The 18616-nt window shown below is 38.3% G+C and overlaps 1 protein-coding gene across 2 annotated transcripts in view; it reads left to right on the top strand.

The window, feature by feature from the left end:
• Positions 1 to 18616, top strand: part of Unc13c (unc-13 homolog C) — a 583772-nt gene that overhangs the window by 271194 nt on the left and 293962 nt on the right. The gene's annotated exons all lie outside the window — the stretch shown is intronic.

Consider the following 18616-nt stretch of genomic DNA (forward strand, 5'->3'; position numbering starts at 1 on the left):
TCCTAAATCTTCCTGCTTCCCTCCACCTGTACTTGGACTGCCATCCTTGTCTCCAAGGTGCCATGACTTCTATTCTTTTCCCATACTAAGATGTCCTTGCGGGTTGTGGCCTGAATGGGATAGTTCAAATGCAATTACAAGCTTAAACATTAATATAAAAACACGTGTGTCATGCCCTGACATGTCTCCATGGCTCCTTTTTGAATATTTTGTTTACTTATTCATTTGAGACAGGTGAGGAAGAGAAAGCAGGGGGGTGGGGGATGGGTGCAGCAGGGCCTCTAGCCAGTGAAACAAACCCCAGACAAGTGCCACCTTGTACATATGTATTTTCCTGGGTACTGGGAAATCAAACTCAGATCCTTAGAATTTGCAGGCCTGCATCTTAACCACTGAGCCATCCAACCCACCATGGCTCTTCGGTGTAGATGGATTCAATGATGGTGGATATTTGGTTGCTTAGATGCATCTAGCTTCTACCACTGGCCCTATTTCTCTGATGCCTCCCTGCTGAAATCTATCTTTTCAGTTTTCCCTTTTTATTTATTTTTTAGTGGTTGGGGAGGGGGCAGAGGGAGAGAGCATTGTCATGTTAGGGCCTCAGCTACTGAGGTGGAAATCCAGGTGCTTGTACCACCTAGTGGTCATGTGCGACCTTGCACTTGCATCACCTTCATACCTCTGGCTACTGTGGGATCTGGAGAGTCAAACAGGGGTCCTTAGGCTTCACAGGCAAGTGCCTTAACTGCGAAGCCATTTCCCCAGCCCTCCCTTTGCATAGTTAACTTCATAGATCAAGCCTCAATCAGAGCATCTATGAGGAGGTTACTTTCTTTTCTAACATTTGAGACAATGGTTTTCTTTCATAAGTTTTTTAATGGCCCCATGTGTATCTTCTAACTTCACTCACTCGACTGTGTACTGGCATAATGATTTGATTAACATCTTTTCTGTTCACTGGGTGATAAGGCCCATCTATCTAGATCATATCTTATTTACTGCTGTTTTTCCAGAATCCCTTGTAGTACATTTGGTTCTTAGTAGAACTCAACTCTTACACTACATAAACTCAGCAGAAATTCATCAAATTAAAGATAACTTCAATAGCATAGACACACATTTAACTTGTCTTAGGTAAACAAAAATGTATTAAATAATTTCAGTCATGATTTTTACATAAGTGTATATAAAAGTAAACTACTAGTTGAATTCTTACAATGGAAGTTATATAGGATGGATTATAACAAGACTGTCAATATTTGCAATTTTAATAGAATTACATTAAAAGTTTTAATAATAATAACCACATCCAACACAATGTTTATTTTTTATTTTTTTATTCATTTTTATTTATTATTTATTTATTTATTTATGAGTGAAAGAGAGAGAGAGAGAGAGAGAGAGAATGGGTCTGCCAGGGCTTCCAGCCACTGCAAATGAACTCCAGATACATGCACTCCCTTGTGCATCTGGCTAACATGGGTCCTGGGGAATCAGGCCTCGAACCAGGCTTCACAGGCAAGTGCTTAGCCACTAAGCCATCTCTCCAGCCCTAAAACAATGTTTATTTTTAATCCATGGTATAAGTTGTATTTTGTAAAACAATTTGCTTGCATTACCACATGTAGTCCTCATAAGAGCAACATTTGAATAGTATTCAAATCAAGATTTCCTGACCCCAAAGATAATTGCTGTGGCAATTTTTTATCTATAACATTAGCCAGTATTTGTAAGGCACCTACTATGTCTTAGACATTCATACATGATCTCACTCAACTTTTATGCTCAGTAGATATTATCTTATTTATTAGATATGGTCTTAGGGTAATTACATTTACAGAAATTTAGAATTAATGATTATGCAAAGCAGATAATCACCAATTCTGTGATGTCACCATTATTTCCATGTCCAAAGGAGATCTTCTGTACAAGGAACACACATTCTCCGCCACTTTTGTCTATGAAACCATTTTAGTACAACTGCATTAAAAGTGACAATGTCGTTCTTGTTAAATACTATCCAAATAGAAGACAATTATGACTAGAAATTTGATATTTCTGTACTGAAAATAAATGAAAGAGGAAGAAATCCAATCTGTGTTCATAGGAGAAGACAGAAGTCATTTTCTTTGTCAGGTCAATATCTGGGACCATAGTAGGAAGGATAAAAGTAACTTGGGAGGTATTCTGTTTTCCTAAAACAGAAAACACACACTCCCTGGGTCCCCAGGGGAAATAAGTTGGAGGGTATGAGTGTCTCCTTTGCCTGTTCTTCATCAGTTTACAATTTATTTTCTTGTAACTTTGATTATAAGAAAAATCCTTGTGTGGTACCACTTTTAAAAATCCAATTAATTTTAATAGCACTTTCAAAAAAGCCACATCATCACAGTACTGGTTGCCTACCCAAACTTGTTAGTGACTATTAGGATAATGTGCTTCTAGAGTAGTGATTCTGTAGGAAGGACTAAGAAATCGTGAGGGTCGATTAAGCTGCGGACTTTGTCTGCAGAGGGAGAACAAGAGTCAGCAGAAACAATTGTCTAGGTACTAGGGTAATGGCAAAGGGCATTAAGATAATCAGATTAAAGAGTGATGATCTTTTAACTCTGTAGGTTGACTGGTCATGAGTCAGTTTTAAGTATGGAAAAGTTCATATGACTAGATTTAGAAGGTGTTTTCAGAAAGGAGAGAAATGCCACCAACAACTATGGCATATTGCTGTCTTTATTCTTGATTTTTTTTTTTTCTAGCAGTCACTTCGGTAAAAATTACACTTTGAAAAAAAATGTGTAGAATTGATTTAAATTATTTAAAAAATAGAAAAATTTTATGCAAATAAATAAAAGTATCTTAAGAAAGAATGTTTGAAAAAAACTGCCTTTCTCTGCTTGCAAATAAATAAAAAAAATATTTTAGAAGACTGTTTAGAGAAAAAAAATTTAATATATGTATTATTTTTTATTATTAGATATGGGCATATTTGTATGTAAGCATCTCATGTTGGTACCATCTTTCCCCTCCACCCTGCCCCTTTTCTGAAGAGGCTTTCCTCATTGGGAATTCAGGTTAACCCCATGGGTATTGTGGGTCACATATTATGGGGCAGCAGTGAGTTATAGAGAAAAAAATTTTATGTGGCTATGTATTTATATAGGCAAGCCAGATAGACTTTCCAGGTAGGCATTGTGGATATATATTACTTAATCACTTTCATTTTTGCTCCCTGGCAATGTAAATTCTGTTTTGAAAATTATTTATTTGCATGCAGCAAGGGGAGTGTGCGGTAGGACCTCTTGCCACAGCAAATGAACTCCAGATGCATGTGTGTCTGCTTGAGAAGCCAAATTAATCTCTAATGATAATTGAAGGATATTGTAAATCCATCCTTTCAGCAAGTGCCTAGTGACATCCTGTAAAGGTTCATGAAATCTTTTTGCTACTGGTATGACTCAAGTAAGACAAACAAGCCCTTTAATAGAAGTTAGATGTTAGTACATTGAGAAAATCAAGTAAATAAAAACTGTCAGGTACTGCTAAATTACCTAAAAAGACGTGAGATAATACTCAAGATTACCAAGCGAATTCCTGAGGCTCTTTGCCTCGTGAGTCACCTGTTATTCACATGGCCCCATCCCCATAGACATGGCTGGATGCTCTGGTCTCTGCATAGGTTATGCTCTCAAGAGAAGTTACAAAAGTATTCAAATGTATAATGGAAAGGAACTTTGAACATTATTCATGTTTAATGAGACCAGAGAAGCCATAAAGCAAGCCCCCAGTGCTTCACAGGCGGGATATAGTGATAGAACTGTGATTTCAAGTCTATCTGTAGTAATTCATCTTCCACCCAGCAGCACAGCTCCCTGTTGGCATCCTGTTTGGTTCAGTTAGCTTTTTGCATAAAGAAGTTTTGTATGCAGGCATTTGTAGAATTTTAAACAAACTCCTACCCATGAGTTCCTATATTGCAACCACAGGAAGGTAGCACTTCAGTCCTGACCTTTCTCTTGTTGGTAACCACTCCATAAGCATTCTGCTGGAGTGGGGAAAGGTCTGTGTCATGGGGACGCAGCTTGCTGTCCATCCATCTCTAAGTATCATTCTGGCTTGCGGACAAAATGTGGGAAAAACAGAACTGTCATTTGAAAACTGAATGCCACACACCCTACCACCCTAATATACCATCCTTCCAGGGCTTTGCTGTGAAACCAGACAGTAACAGCAACTTGGCTTTGAAAAGAACCAGGGATGGCTTGTCTTTATTTGCTCACTACTGCTATTAGGCAGCCAATTCTGTATGACTTTAAGTAAGTACAGAAGCTGCCCAGATGGACCCATACACTAAGCCTTATTACCAGGAAAGGTCATAAGTGCAAGGCAGGCCAAACGGCGTAACCTGAATGCATCCTTCATCTATTAAAAATCATCTATTTGTGCTTCAGTTTCCACACACCTCTGCAATTAGTAGCAGTGATGTTTTATGGTTAGTGGTACCTTGTGAGATTCAGGGAAATGAAACCAAGTACAGATGGCTGCAAAGAGGGTGTTCTACTGCAGTTAAAACGGTTAAAGTTCTGCTAATTAATTGCTCTATAATACATTGGAGGTGAATTAACTTAAGAGTTTTCCTGATTAGTTTATAAATGTGTCTGTTTTGTCCACATGCCCACCTCCTTTCTCACAATACCCTGTCATCATGACCAATTTCTTCTCCTCCCTAATTCACTTATTCAAGTTACACTTTCCTTTGTTGTTTCAACATATCTGGGAATGCCATGTGGGAAAGCCCTCCTGCTATATATTCTCATTTGTGTTCTTTTCTTAAAAAAAATAATTTGTCTACTTACTTATTTGAGAGAGAGCGAGAAACAGAGAGGCAGGTAGAGAGAGAGAGAGAGAGAGAGAGAGAGAGAGAGAGAGGGAGGGAGAGAATGGGCATGCCAGGGCCTCCAGGCACTGTAAACAAACTCCAAACACATGTGCCACCTTGTGCATATGCCTTACATGGGTACTGGAGAATGGAACCTGGGTCCTTAGCCTTTACAGGCAAGCACCTTAACCCCTAAGCCACCTCTCCAGCACATTTCCTAAGTGGAAAATAAAAATCATCCACACAAGTTATGGTTAAACTTGCACAAAATAACTGAAATTCTTGTAGATCAAACAGGAAGTGGGAGTGCAAATGCTGAGAGACCAACAAGCATGAGGCAGGGAACTGCCCTGGGTATGTTATGACCTCTGAAAGCTAGAGCAAGTCACAGGAGAGAAAAATCCACAACTTCCAAAAATGAGACTTTTCAAGGAAGACCTTTTCAAGGAAGACCTCTGCAAAGTGCAGGGCTCTAAAAACACCTAGGCTTATTTTTTTCACATAGAAAAGAAAAATGCATCTCTATTTGTGAAGCTGACATGACCTTGATATTTATTTATCTGGCATAAGGAGAATAAAAGGCAAGGAGAGTTACATGCCATGCCTACTTCTGAGTATATATAGAAAATGACTAAATACAATATCAAACAGCATTCATAAATATAAATATGATCAGGCAAGGTTTATTCCAGGATTTGAAACTTTAGCAGGAGGAAACATGGAAGTATATATACTAGCTGGTTAAGAAAATTAAGCCATCATTCAAATGGCTAAGGAAAAGCATTTAGTAAACCTGAAAGGAATTTGTGATTTTTGGAGGAAATTTTCTAGTTAATTAGAAGTTATCTTCATCTGCTGAATATATATGACAGAAGTCTATAGGAAATTTCATGGCTAAGGTAAAGAGTGGGAATATTCAAGGCCAGGAATGGATAAGAACAAAGATTTTATTAAACCATCCCCTTTCAGAACAGTCTTGGAGAGTCCAAGCACCACAGAAAAGGGAATAAATGGCAGGTATACTGTCTGGACAGAAGGAAGTGAAGCTTGGGGGATTTTCATGGGATATTATGAGGATCTTCCCAGGAAGCTCAAAGAATCTTCAGACAAATGTGTCCTTTCCAAAAATCATGTTTAGATAAAACTCTGGATAGATTTGGTATACAAAATTTATCTTTTAATAAAAACAAGAATCTATAATATTAGTATATAAGGCCTATAGAAATAGAGTGGAGATGTATAAGCTCTTTTTTGAAAAAGTATCAAACTTAGTTGTATTTATTTTTGGAAACATAGATTGAAATATGTACTATGTTCATGGATAGGATGATCAAATATAAAATATATATTTGGAGCTGGAGAGAAGTTTTAGTGGTTAAGGCACTTGCCTGACTAACCTAAGAACCCAGGCTTCATCCCCCAGAACCCACATACCATGTAAGCCAGATGTTGGTGGTGCATGTATCTGCAGTTTGTTTGCAGTGGCTAGAGGCCCTGACATGCCCATTCTCTCTCTTTCTCTAATAAATAAATAAAAATAAAATATTTTAAAAATAGGTATTTGGAATGGGGAGATGACTCAGCAGTTAAAGGCACCTGCTTGCAAAACCTGACCATCCATGTTCTACTCCCCAGTACATAAGTGAAACCAGATGCATAAAGTTATGCATCTGTCTGAAGTCTATTTATAGTGGCAAGAAGCCCTGGCATGCCCATTTTCTCTCTCAGTCTTACTGTCTCTCTCAAGTAATATTTAAATAGATAAAACATTTTTAACAAATAAAAATGGATATTTTGATGACCTATAGATTCAAAGTGATGCCAATAAAATTTTTATTCAATTGAAATAATGTTCTAAAATTTTATATATGACAGAAAAATAGCAAACTGTCCTTTTCCAACAAAAAAGTTATCTGTTAGATAATTCACATTTAAAGTTCAAGATGATGATTAACTCTGGAGCAGAGGGAGCATAAGATTTGGAAGATTCAACACTAATGAAGTTTTTTTTTTTTTTTTTGAACTGATAGTAAGTACATGGGGGTTACTTACAATATTACATATAAACCACTTACCATGAAACAATTTAGGAGGTTGGGGTGACAGCTCATCCGGTTAGAGCTCTTGCCTCACAAATATGGGGACCTGAGAGAGCCTGATCCATCCTGAGTTCTGTTCTCCAGTGCCACGGAAGCAGGTGGGCATGGTCTGCCCATAACTGTCCCATGGGGAGTACAGAACACAGAGACTTTGGGCTTGCTAGTCAGCTGATGTGATGGGGAATGGAAGCTCCCTGTTCAGTGAGAGAGACTGTTACAAGAAAACAGTGCTTTCAGAAGAGCCAAAGAGAAGGACACCTGACATTCTCCATGTGAGCCCATGGGGCACTCACATCTGCACATGCATGTGCATATGCCACACTAACCATACCACACATACTACACATGCTTCTATGCAGGTCTAGATAACACGTTACCAAATTTTAAATATTGATGTATACTCTATAATATTTTCTAAGAATGTAGTGCAGAATACAGGCAAGAGAGAAAAGTGGATGCTACCTGTCCTGACTTAAGCTGCATTTGTCCAATTATAAGCTGCCCACCATCTTCAAGCAATGGAATCAGGTGTTTTCTACAGTGACCCTCACATTTTATGAAGACATTTGTGAACAGCATCGTCTCTTTATCTGTTATTGGTTGAACAGAGCTCACTTTAGCATGTTGCTATCAGCATGATCACTCAGATTGGTGAGATGGTTGAGTCTTGTGATATCAAAATTTTATATTGGGTTGAATTAAGACAAGTAAAAATGAACTAATCGAGGTGAAAGTATTTCTATGTTTATTTGATCTTATGTGTGTTTTAAACAGTGTTTCAAAACTACTTGCTTAACATTAGTTGAATTAATTCTCTGCTACCTAGTGATTTCATAAACACTTCAAATTTAATGTTCATTTAATCAATTGACTCTTCTGAGTCACAGTTTCTTTGTGCATAGTTCCTATTTGAAAAGTTATTACAGGTATTGTAGGAATTATTTTTATAGAGCCAATTGTATGTAGTACCTGGTGTTCTGTCTGTGTCCTGTATAAATGGAAGGAATATGGTGCTGTGGTTTGAATGTGAAATGTTCCCCATTGGTTCATGTGTTTGAATACTTGGTCACCACCTGGTGGCACTGTTTAAGGCAGTTGTGGAACCTTCAGGAGTTGGAGCCTTGTTGGGAGAAGTCAGTCACTGGGGTGAGAATTGAGGGTTTTTGTAGCTTAGCCCCAATTCCTGTGCACTTTCTGATTCTTGCCCTGCCACTGTGATGAACCAACTTCCTGCCTCTGTCACCATGGCTTCCCCGCCTGGAACTTCCCCTCAAAACACAGACTGAATGGAACTGTTTGCTTCCCTAAATTGCATCTGAGTCAGGTACTTGCTCACAGCAAAGTAACTAATTCAGATTGGTTACAATTAAATATACTCAGCAAGGTAAATAAACACTATCTATACATCTATATGTATAGTATATATATGTAGATATATAGACAAAATGTAACTTTCCTCATTGTGGTTTGAACATCATTTATGCTGTTTTCAGTCATGTGTTCCTAATGCAATGATCACCACATCTGTCTTGAAAGTATGATTACACTAGGATTACATGACATCAAATATTGGTTTTGCACTGAAATGGAATGATGTATTACAAATTACTCCACAAGGAAGATTAAGCCATTATGATGTAAATCTTTCCATTCTGTGTTGACAGTATTTAATAATTAAATACTATCTTTAAATATTTTGGTATTACATAATTCATTGCTTTATAGTTACATCTATTATCACATGACTAGTTTACATGCCCTTAAAGGACAAGAACTAATTATTTTATGCTATGTATGTCTGACTCAGCGAAGGGTCTGGAATTTTACCCACGTGAAGCTTAAAATTTAGACTAATCTTAGTTGCACAGGTGCTGATGGGAGACGCAGGACTCCTAGGCCAGAGACAAAGTAGTGTTAGTTCTAGGCTCAGCAGAAATCATAACTGTCAGGTATCCTTGTCTCTTCAGCCTCACAGCTGGCATCGATGTGGACCTAGTGGGACACAGTGGATTCACGTCCATTTCTAAGCTTGGAAAACTACGTTCTAAAACGTAATGAAGCGCTGGCTTAGGAATGGGACTCAGCAGCTGTCATGCTTGCCTAGCATGTGCAATGCCCTAGGTTCCGCCCAGCACTGTATGCATTAGATATGGTGGTACAAGTTTGTAATCCCAGCACCCATGAGACAGATATTGGAGGGTCAAAAGTTCAAGGTCTTCTTGTCCGCATTGTGAGTTGGAGGTCATCATGAGCCACACGAGACCCGGCCTTATTATAGGTAGGTTGGTAGGTGGATAAGTAGATGATGTATAGCAGGTATAGACAAAAGAAACACAGAAGCAACGAAGCCAAGTTTTGCCTTACAAAGACTTTTCTCTTTTTTGTTGTCATTTTATTTTTTTAAGATAGGGTTTCACACTAGCCCAGGCTGACCTAGAATTCACTGTGTATTCTCAGGGTAGCCACAAATTCAAAGCAATCCTCCTTCCTCTGCCTCCCGAGTGCTGGGATTAAAGGTGTGTGCCTGGTAGACTTTTCAGTTATTACATCAACCAGCACACAGCTTCCATAGTAAGATCCACAGAAACTTAAGAGACCTGAGAAGACTGGTCTACAGCATGTGCAAGGTTTACATGTGTAGTGGGAACACGGTTCATGTAGAAAATTTGACCAGTCATATCACACAAGCCCTGAATTGTACTTATCACTAAATTACTTGTTCTTTTCTTGCTGACCACCCTATCAAATGAGTTTCTAAGAAAAAAAAATATTTCTAAGAATTCAAACATTTGTGCAAAGATGATATAGAAAGAGTATCAGGGTGCATGTCAATCAAAGAGGGGATCAATGGTTGTTAGTGAAATGACAGATTATAGATGTCCCTCAGTGACTGTGAGCAAGAGTTGTGGTTAGTGAATCCTGGCAAAAACTTAACTGGCTGTACACTAAAGGACTCTAATTTATAACAACCTCCTGGTCCTTGTTATCCCACTGTGACCAATTTCAGACTACTATGACATGTCTGAATCATAACTGAGGAAATTTGAGTATAGTCGGCTGTCCAGAGCTGCAGGGCCAGCTCACCACTGCTTGTATTATACCAAAGGGAAATGTCTTCACACTAGAAGTTTACCCCGCCTCCCTACACACCAGACTCACCCTCTGTCCCATTGCTCACACTGTAGGTATAAACAGGAATGAGCTGGGTGCACTGCTGGTAGACATCTTCAAATGTGACATATCTGGAAAAGCTAAGCTTGGTTGCTTTTCCAACAACAACAAGAATCAAAGATATTAAGAATGCATCACAGATAATAGTGTTTAAGCAAAACTTAGGTCAGAATGCAACGTCAACTTTCGTACTGTGCAACACTACTGACATGAAAGGCAAAAGCCCGTTCCTACCACACTACAAGGTAAGAGCTGGGGTGGAGCGTCTTGTTGGCTTGCTCATACACCTTTCTGAACCCCACACCCACTTAGTTTATATGGGATCCTGATGATCACTGTCTCAACTTTAACCTCCTGCACAAAGAAATAGAGGGACTGAGTTATAATTCTAGAAACTATTAAGTTCTTTTTTTTTTTTTTTTTTTGGTTTCTTGAGGTAGGGTCTCATCCTAGCCCGGGCTGAACTGGAATTCACTATGTAGTCTCAGGATGGCCTCGAACTCATGGTGATCCTCCTACCTCTGCCTCCCGAGTGCTGGGATTAAGTTCTGTACTTGACAACTGTAGAACAAGTTTGTTTCCCCCCACCACCTGATTGTAGTGTTTGTAATTTTTAAAGCCAGCTGCCCTATTTCCCAAGGCAAGATAACTATTTATAAGTAATTAAGGCCTCTTCATGTTGAGCTGCTGAGGAGAGAGCCAGGTGATAGGTGTATGGACAAAGAGCGTGGAGGGTAGACACACTGAATGCACGTGGCAGGATACCCCTCGCAGGGCTGAGCAGAGTGGCCAGCTGCCTGCTCTCGGTTCCCTTATCCACTCCACACTAATTGTGTCTCTGTTTGTTTTTGTTTTTAAATACTGGATTTGAAAGGAAAAAAAAAACAAACAAACAATGTTTCTAGAGCACTAGTTTGATAGCCTGTCAGCAAAGTTGATTACACATTAAGCCAAACAGATAGATTTGCCTTTGTGTAAATAGCTATAATTGCTTTTGGGGGTATATGTTTTCTAAAGCATCATTTCAGATCCAGCAGCTGTACCTGAAAACACAAGACATAGCCCTTAGGGACAAACAGTTTTTATTCTCTGTTCACCTTGAGGAGGCAAAATGCCCCTCAACGAAGAACAAGAGACAAGATTTGGCTTAGAGAGGTAATAAATTTGTTTTCCAGGTGAGTGTCATGCCTGCTACAACAGTCTACATTTGAAGTGTTGAAACAGTAAAGGAAGTTGGGACAATCTCTCATCTCTAATTACCCAAGACTTCCATGTATGTGCATATTTCTTTGGTTCACAAAGAATGTTTTAAAAATAATTCTTCCATTCTTTACCTTTACTGTATATTTACTAAATAATATGTGTAAAGTCCTCTTTTAAATAATGGAGATGTAAAGAAAACTACATGTGGTCTTCATTCTTTTCTTTTTTTGTGTGTCTGATTTTATTTATTTTTTATTTATTTATTATTAGTTTTCTATTCTGCAAGTACAGGCAGTTTGGTACCATGGTTAGGGTCATCTGTGACCTACCCTCTCCTAGCCCCTCCTTGTTGAAGTATATGGGTCGTGTATTGTGGAGTTAGCCCACAGTTACGGGTGGGATAAATGTCTCTGTATATCATGACCCAACATGTGGCTCTGACATTCTTTCCGCCCCCTCTTCCGCAAAATTTCCCTGAGCCATGTTGGGTTCATTTTTGTTCTGCTTCAATGATGAGGTGTTGGGGGCCTCTGAGGCTCTGGATCTCTGATTTGGTAGGCGTTGATTTTTCTCTGTGTTGGTCTCCTTCCCCCTTGTGCTGGTATCCGGTTCATCAGGAAAACAGCATTTTTGCTTGTTTCGACAGTTTTCCTTAGTTTCAGCCGGGGCCCTTTTGAGGTATGATGGGGTGGCTCTCTCCTTAGGATCTGCATCTATCTGAAAAAGAGAAGCAGATTCTCCAAAGGAGAGTAAGTTAGCACCAGGACAAATGAGATAGCCCTTACTTTTTTTATATAGATTTTAATAGGTGTAGGCCCTCTTGTAGCCCACGATTGATGCTAGCTTGATATTGGAGAGTGAGCTTATGTTTGGATATGGTTCTGACTTGTTTACCAGCTCCAGTTATGGCTCTCATACCACTGAGGGGATCAGTTAGCCAAATCAAGAGCAGTTGGTTCCCCACCATGGCTGTGTTCCACTATTGCACTTGTGTGGGCATCACAACAGATTATTTGCTGCTAAGTAGGTTGGACCATGAGTTGCTTGGACAGATATTGGTTGTTTCCCCCAGTCACCCATGTAGCACTTCTGGCACTAGACATGCTGACTGTCTGGGGACCTTTTCTCTCCTGGCTTCCAGCCATGCCATTCCATTTTACGTGTCAGCTGCATATGGTGTCTTCATTAATAGGGTCTTACCTCTAACCTTTGTTGGGTCATCAAGTACTCTGACAGAAATCTGTCATTCTTTTAGAAAACCTTGTAGGTTTCTCTGATCAAAAGCTCATTGTGGGTGATAGCCCCATGCTGGTACTGGGAATTACAGGTCTGTGCCCTCTAAGAAAAACCTTCATTCCTTTCAATGTCATATGTATGTATATGTAGGTATGTGTGTGTGTGTGCATGGGTGTGGAGGCTAGAGGACAAGTTCAGATGTCATTTCTTAGGAAATCCATCCACCTTTTTGTGAGACAAGGTCTGTCACTGGACTGAGTTTACCCATTACTCTTTACTGGCTGGAAAGCCAGTCCCCAGAGTCCTCCTATCTTCACCTCCCTAGCACTAGGATTACCAGAATGCACCACTATTTTTGGGTGGATTATGGGATTAGAATTCAGTTCCTCATGCTTGCAAGGTGTGGTGGTTTGAATGTAAGATATCCCCTGTAGCCTTGTGTTTGTGATTGAGCCTCATCTGTAATGCACAGCTGGTAGAGTTTTAGGGGAGTTACAGCCTTGCTGGAGAGGGCTGGTCACTAGGGACATGCTTTGGGACATATAGGCCAGCCTCACCTATGAGTACCTGCGTGCTCACCCCTGCATTTCCTCCCTGATGAGAAGACATGATACATGGCTGTCTGCTTACCCCCAAGCTTTCCCCACCAAGATGAATCTTGAAACTATAAGCAAAAAGAAGCCCTTTCCTACTATAAACTGTTCCTGCTCAGGGTTTTGTCTCAGCCGTGAGAAAGTGACTGTTATACAAGGCAAATACTTGTATAACAAATACAGAGGCAACTCCCAGCCCTATACTTTACATATTTGAGCAGCCCATAATCTGGGGCAGTTGTATTCAAACAAAGGAAACTGGCACAGTGCTTAGTGTGTGTCATGAGAAGAATACACTAGGTAGAATGGTAGCATGCCTGCTTGGCCTGTGGCTATTAAGTACCATTATTTAAGAGCCTGGCAGCTTTGTCTGTTTGTATGCTGCTTATCATTTACACTACTCTGGATAATCATTCCCTAGAGAACCTTCTTAGGTTTCAGATAAATTATTTTGTACTAGATAACTATTCTGTAACTTGCCAAGCATAATAGGTAGCTGTGCTCTAAACTACTAGGGGCGAGGGAACCTCCTGCATTCCAGAGATGCCAGGGGGCCACCAGTCACAGACTTACACTCATACTTCCAGGGAAGCAAGAACACAACTTCAGCTATGGAGGATAATCAATATTAGGATGTAAATGTGTTATCAGAGGACCATATAAAAGTATAGTTGATCCTGAAATATATCCCATTCTTGCAGGTTAGGATTAATTAGAATTATCTTCAACACTCAAACCCCAATGGATGACTGATTATAATAGTACCTGGGGTATATATATTTGTTCTTTCTCTAAAATCAGATTTTAATTCTGCTATAAGACTTGAGTAACTTCCTTAAAATCAAACAGTGATCACAGTGTGACACACAACCAGGATTTGACCATCTGAGAAAGCAGTGCCTCTTGAGAGGTGTGCAGTTCTCCTCAACTGACTCTGTCCTCTGTCCTCAAGATGAGCCATGCCAGGCCAGCCTTCCTAGCATGATTCAGAGAAGCTAAAACTACTGGATCAGGTGAGCCTTCAGTCATGCTTGGATGTGGAGTTTGTGTGATTCTGTCTGTGGACAGCTAAGAAATTAAGAAAAAGGATGCAAGGAACATTATCTACAGGACCAGAGAGACTAGGGATGGGGAATTCTGGGAATCACCTTAGAGCTTCAGTATTTGTCTTCAAGCACTGCTAATTTTTATTAATGATGGGAGCAACAGTAATTGGTAAAAAGTCTAGGGATTTACACAGGCTCCATAATTCCAGCAAACAGTATAATGAAAAGGAATCTAAGGTTTTGGTTCTAAGAAATATAGTTACTTTATATTGAGTATCTAATTATGTTTAAAGACATTAAAGTTGAGCCTGTTAATCAGCTAGTCTTTCATTAATTATGAATGATTATACTTTACAAACTATGTGAAAATGTATGCCGAGGTGTCCCTAAAAAAGATGACTAAGGAAATTAGCTTCAAACAGAGGGACGTTCACATACAAAATTTCATATTTACTGAAAAAGTTTAAAATCTAGCTCCCTAAATTGTGACCCTATTTGGCATAAATTTTAATGTAGAAGAATTTTTTTTCAAGTCCTAATTGATGGTTTGTGATAAGAAAGCTGAGGTCTGCGTGGTTTGTGTCTTATTCTACAGAAAATGGTAAAGCTTAAGGCCAATTTAGGTCCATATGAATTATGAGATGAGCAAAAAGGGTTTTGATATAAGAAACTGATGCAACCCTTAGAATGTGCTATGTTGTCTACTTGACAGACAAGTTGTCAAGGAAATAAGCCCTAAATGGTATGCATTATAACTGAATCGTTAGAAGTTAAACTCTGACACTTGACGTTGTCCCCTAGCCTGACATTGAGAACACATGAAGAGAGTTAAAAGCTTCATTTAAGATTTCACTGCATAGTAAATAACTAAGGTCACTGGACAGTTTTTTTTTTTTGATATGAAGAAGATTTTTAATCATTGGAAACTTGTTTTGCATTCCATTCCCCTTGTCTAGGAGAACAATATTTCTTTCATATCCCCCTTATCTATTTAAAAACATTAACATGGCATTAGCTTTTTAAAAATGATATAAAGATGAATCCAGAGGAAGTCAGTGATTCTCCATCCATGTTTCAAAGGATGAAGGTTTGAGGGGAAATCCTGTCTCAGTTGTTAAAGAGCCATATAGAGCTTTAGGATGTCAAATGCATAAGAAAGGAGAAAGTAATTTAGTAGAACACAAAATGTCTCTGACAACAAACACATTTAGTCTTTAAAATATTATCACAGTTCAAACTGGGACTTTTACCAATGTTCATAAAGTGATATGAAGGGTTGAAAATGAAAATGGTAAAACCACCCCAATCAAGACTGTCGTTAAGGAACCCATTGAAAGATCTGGGATTACTTTAGCTGTCTCAGTGACCATCTCTCGGTCTCCTTTGCTTACTCCAGTCCCTCATGATCGTGGTCTTCAAACAATGCCTTTAGCATGTTGGTCTCATAGCTAAATACATGTAGGAAGATAGCACAGCCATTCTATTCAGGAGGAACTGTAGCCCATAAAGGACAGGTGAAGAAAAAGAAATTTAGAATGATTCATTATTTAGTCTTCCACAGTGCTCTGATGCTGCATAATGCTAAAAGATTAATTACTTAATTATATCCAGCAATTGTCTTAGAAACATTTTCCATTTTACTATTTTAGAACTGTATTTTTCATTTAATTAACAACTTTCATATATAAATAGCCCACCTAGTTTCTGATTTCTGATGGAAACTAGCAATTGAATAAATATTAGCCAATCAACTATTAACCATCCACTTGTAGAAAATAAATACATCTGTCCTGTATTCAGAAACATCTACCTTTAGAAAACCTATTTGGCAGTGATTCTTTGAATCATCTTATCTTTGATTTATTAATTTAAATTTATTAATAAAAGTATATTTACTTACTGTATGCAAATGACAACATACACATCATATATATATTGGAATGGCAAGTATAGATAATTAATATTCATTACATCTTGTTATCATTTTATGGTGAGAACCCTTAGCAAACATGCAGCAATTTTTGAAAAACAGTATATACATATATATATATATATATATATATATATATATATTTTATATATATATATATATACATACATATATATATTCACTATGTGGAATTTATATCTAAATTCAAATTTTTTGCTTGTGTGTATGTATGTATGTATGTAGGTATGTAGGTATGTAGGTATGTAATGTGGTATATGTATGTGTATGATGTGATGTGTGTGTGTGTATGTGACAATGTACTTGCCCGTGGTGGGTTGTACTCATTTTTAGTGCCAGAGCTGAGCATTGGATGTTTGCCCCTTACATATCCACCCATTTTTATTTGAGCCGGAGTCTCTTACTGGTCTCAGAGCTCGCCATTTTTCACAAGTTCCAGTGATTCAGGTTCTGTTTGACTACAGAACTGGGATTACAGATGAGTGTGGCAATGCCTAGCTATTTATTTGCGTCCTGGCAATTGAACTCATGGTGCTTTTCAGACCTCTTCAGGCCCTTATACCTACAAGAAATGCTCTTAAGCTCTGAGCCATCTTTACAGCCCTAGCTTGAATTTTATAACCAATACCATTGGACCATCATCCTTGCCTACATATTTGTAAGGCATAGGCTTGCCATAAAATCTTTCTTATTACTTATTGGCTAGGCTCTTTAAAGATATATGTTCATGGAAACATCTTATAGTAATTATAGAACTATGAAAATAAAAGGGAACACAACCTATATTTTTAAATGTGGTTCTGAAGAGGTGGCTCAGTGGTTAAAGGCAATTACTTGAGAAGCCTGAGTTCAGTTCTCCAGCACCTAAAAAGCCACACGAAAAAGTAGAATGTGTCCTGTGTTCATTTGCAATGACAAGTGATCTTGTCACACTCAAACCTCAAACACAAACAAGCACACATAGAGGGAAAATAAATAAAAATTAAAAACAAAAAATATCACATTGAAGCCTCTCTGTGAAGAGGATGAACACAGTTTTACTATGTTGCAAGTATCCAAACTGAAAACTTGAAGGCAGAGAAATTCAAAGTCAAATACAGAAAGGGCAAAAGTTAACTTTAGAATGTATGTCATGTAACATGGGTTCATTAATCCAGAGTGTTCAGTTTAACTTGTGTCCTTGGACACCTCTGTGATGAACACAGGAGATAAGGGGCAAGCCAAAGAAACATATGTGTAGCTAATACCCAAATCTATGAGTGTATCAGTTTGGCTCAAAATTCTGGACATCTTTTGAGAATTTTGAAAGCATTACATGAGAAGGAAGGCATAAGGAAAGATGAATGCTTATTGATAGAAATGAAGTTTATAACTCAGCTGCACAGTTCATGAAATCACTTTCACAGTCATCTTAATTGAAAGTGTTTCTTTACATAGCTGTGAAAGTTGCATTATTTAAGTCAAAACATTTCAAAATACTTGAAGGCAACCACTTAGTAGATGGATGTTCACTATAGCAGAAAAGACTTATTAATGTACACTTTAGATCATTATTGCTGTTCACAAAGGGGAAAAGTAGAGATTTCATATAATCACAGCCTAAAATTTGAGTCAAAGATATGAGAAATACCTTTCTTGAATCCTCTTAACACAGCTGTCTTCTCCACACTGCTGTTCTGAATGTGAGTGGGTCAAACATGAGTTCGTTTGAAGAAGGTAGGAATTTAGACAGGAGAAAATGGAAGTACAGAGTTATACTCACTGGTTGTTGGGTTTTTTTTTTTTTTTCAAAATAATTTTAAGATAAAATAAGTTCATTGCAGCCAGGCGTGGGTGATGGTGCACGCCTTTAATCCCAGCACTCAGGAGGCAGAGGTATGAGGATTGCCATTTGTTCGAGGCCACCCTGAGACAACATAGTGAATTCCAGGTCAGCCTGGGCCAGAGTGAGACCCTACCTCAAAAAATAAATAAATAAATAAATAAATAAATAAATAAATAAATAAATAAATAATTTCATTGCCTTATTTTGCTTTCCTAATCCATAGTTTATTAAAAGTTCATAAGCATTTGATGTTATTACCACAAAATATGAGAGGTTGGTAAAGTGAAAGTTGTTGATTAACTTGATTCTGTCTACAATTTATGCAAAGATTAAAACATCACACTGAGTTAGGTAAGTCTGTAAAATTATTAGTGACCTATATACATGGATCAAGAAGAAAGTAGAAAAGGAAAAAGCTGTTATTTAAAAAGAAGAGAAAGGAAGAAGAGGGGGGAAGATGGAAGAAAAAGACTTTCTTGATGAAGGTTGCACGGAAGAGGAGGAGAAATGGGAGGAGGAAACTAAGGGGAAGAGAAGAGGATGAAGAGGAAGATAAGGAGAGAGAGGAGGAGAAGAATGAAGAGAGGAGGAAAGTCAGGAGGAAGATGAGGAACAAAAGAAG

This window comes from Jaculus jaculus, chromosome 10 (assembly GCF_020740685.1).
Source record: "Jaculus jaculus isolate mJacJac1 chromosome 10, mJacJac1.mat.Y.cur, whole genome shotgun sequence".
In the NCBI taxonomy this organism is placed as follows: Eukaryota; Metazoa; Chordata; class Mammalia; order Rodentia; family Dipodidae; genus Jaculus; species Jaculus jaculus.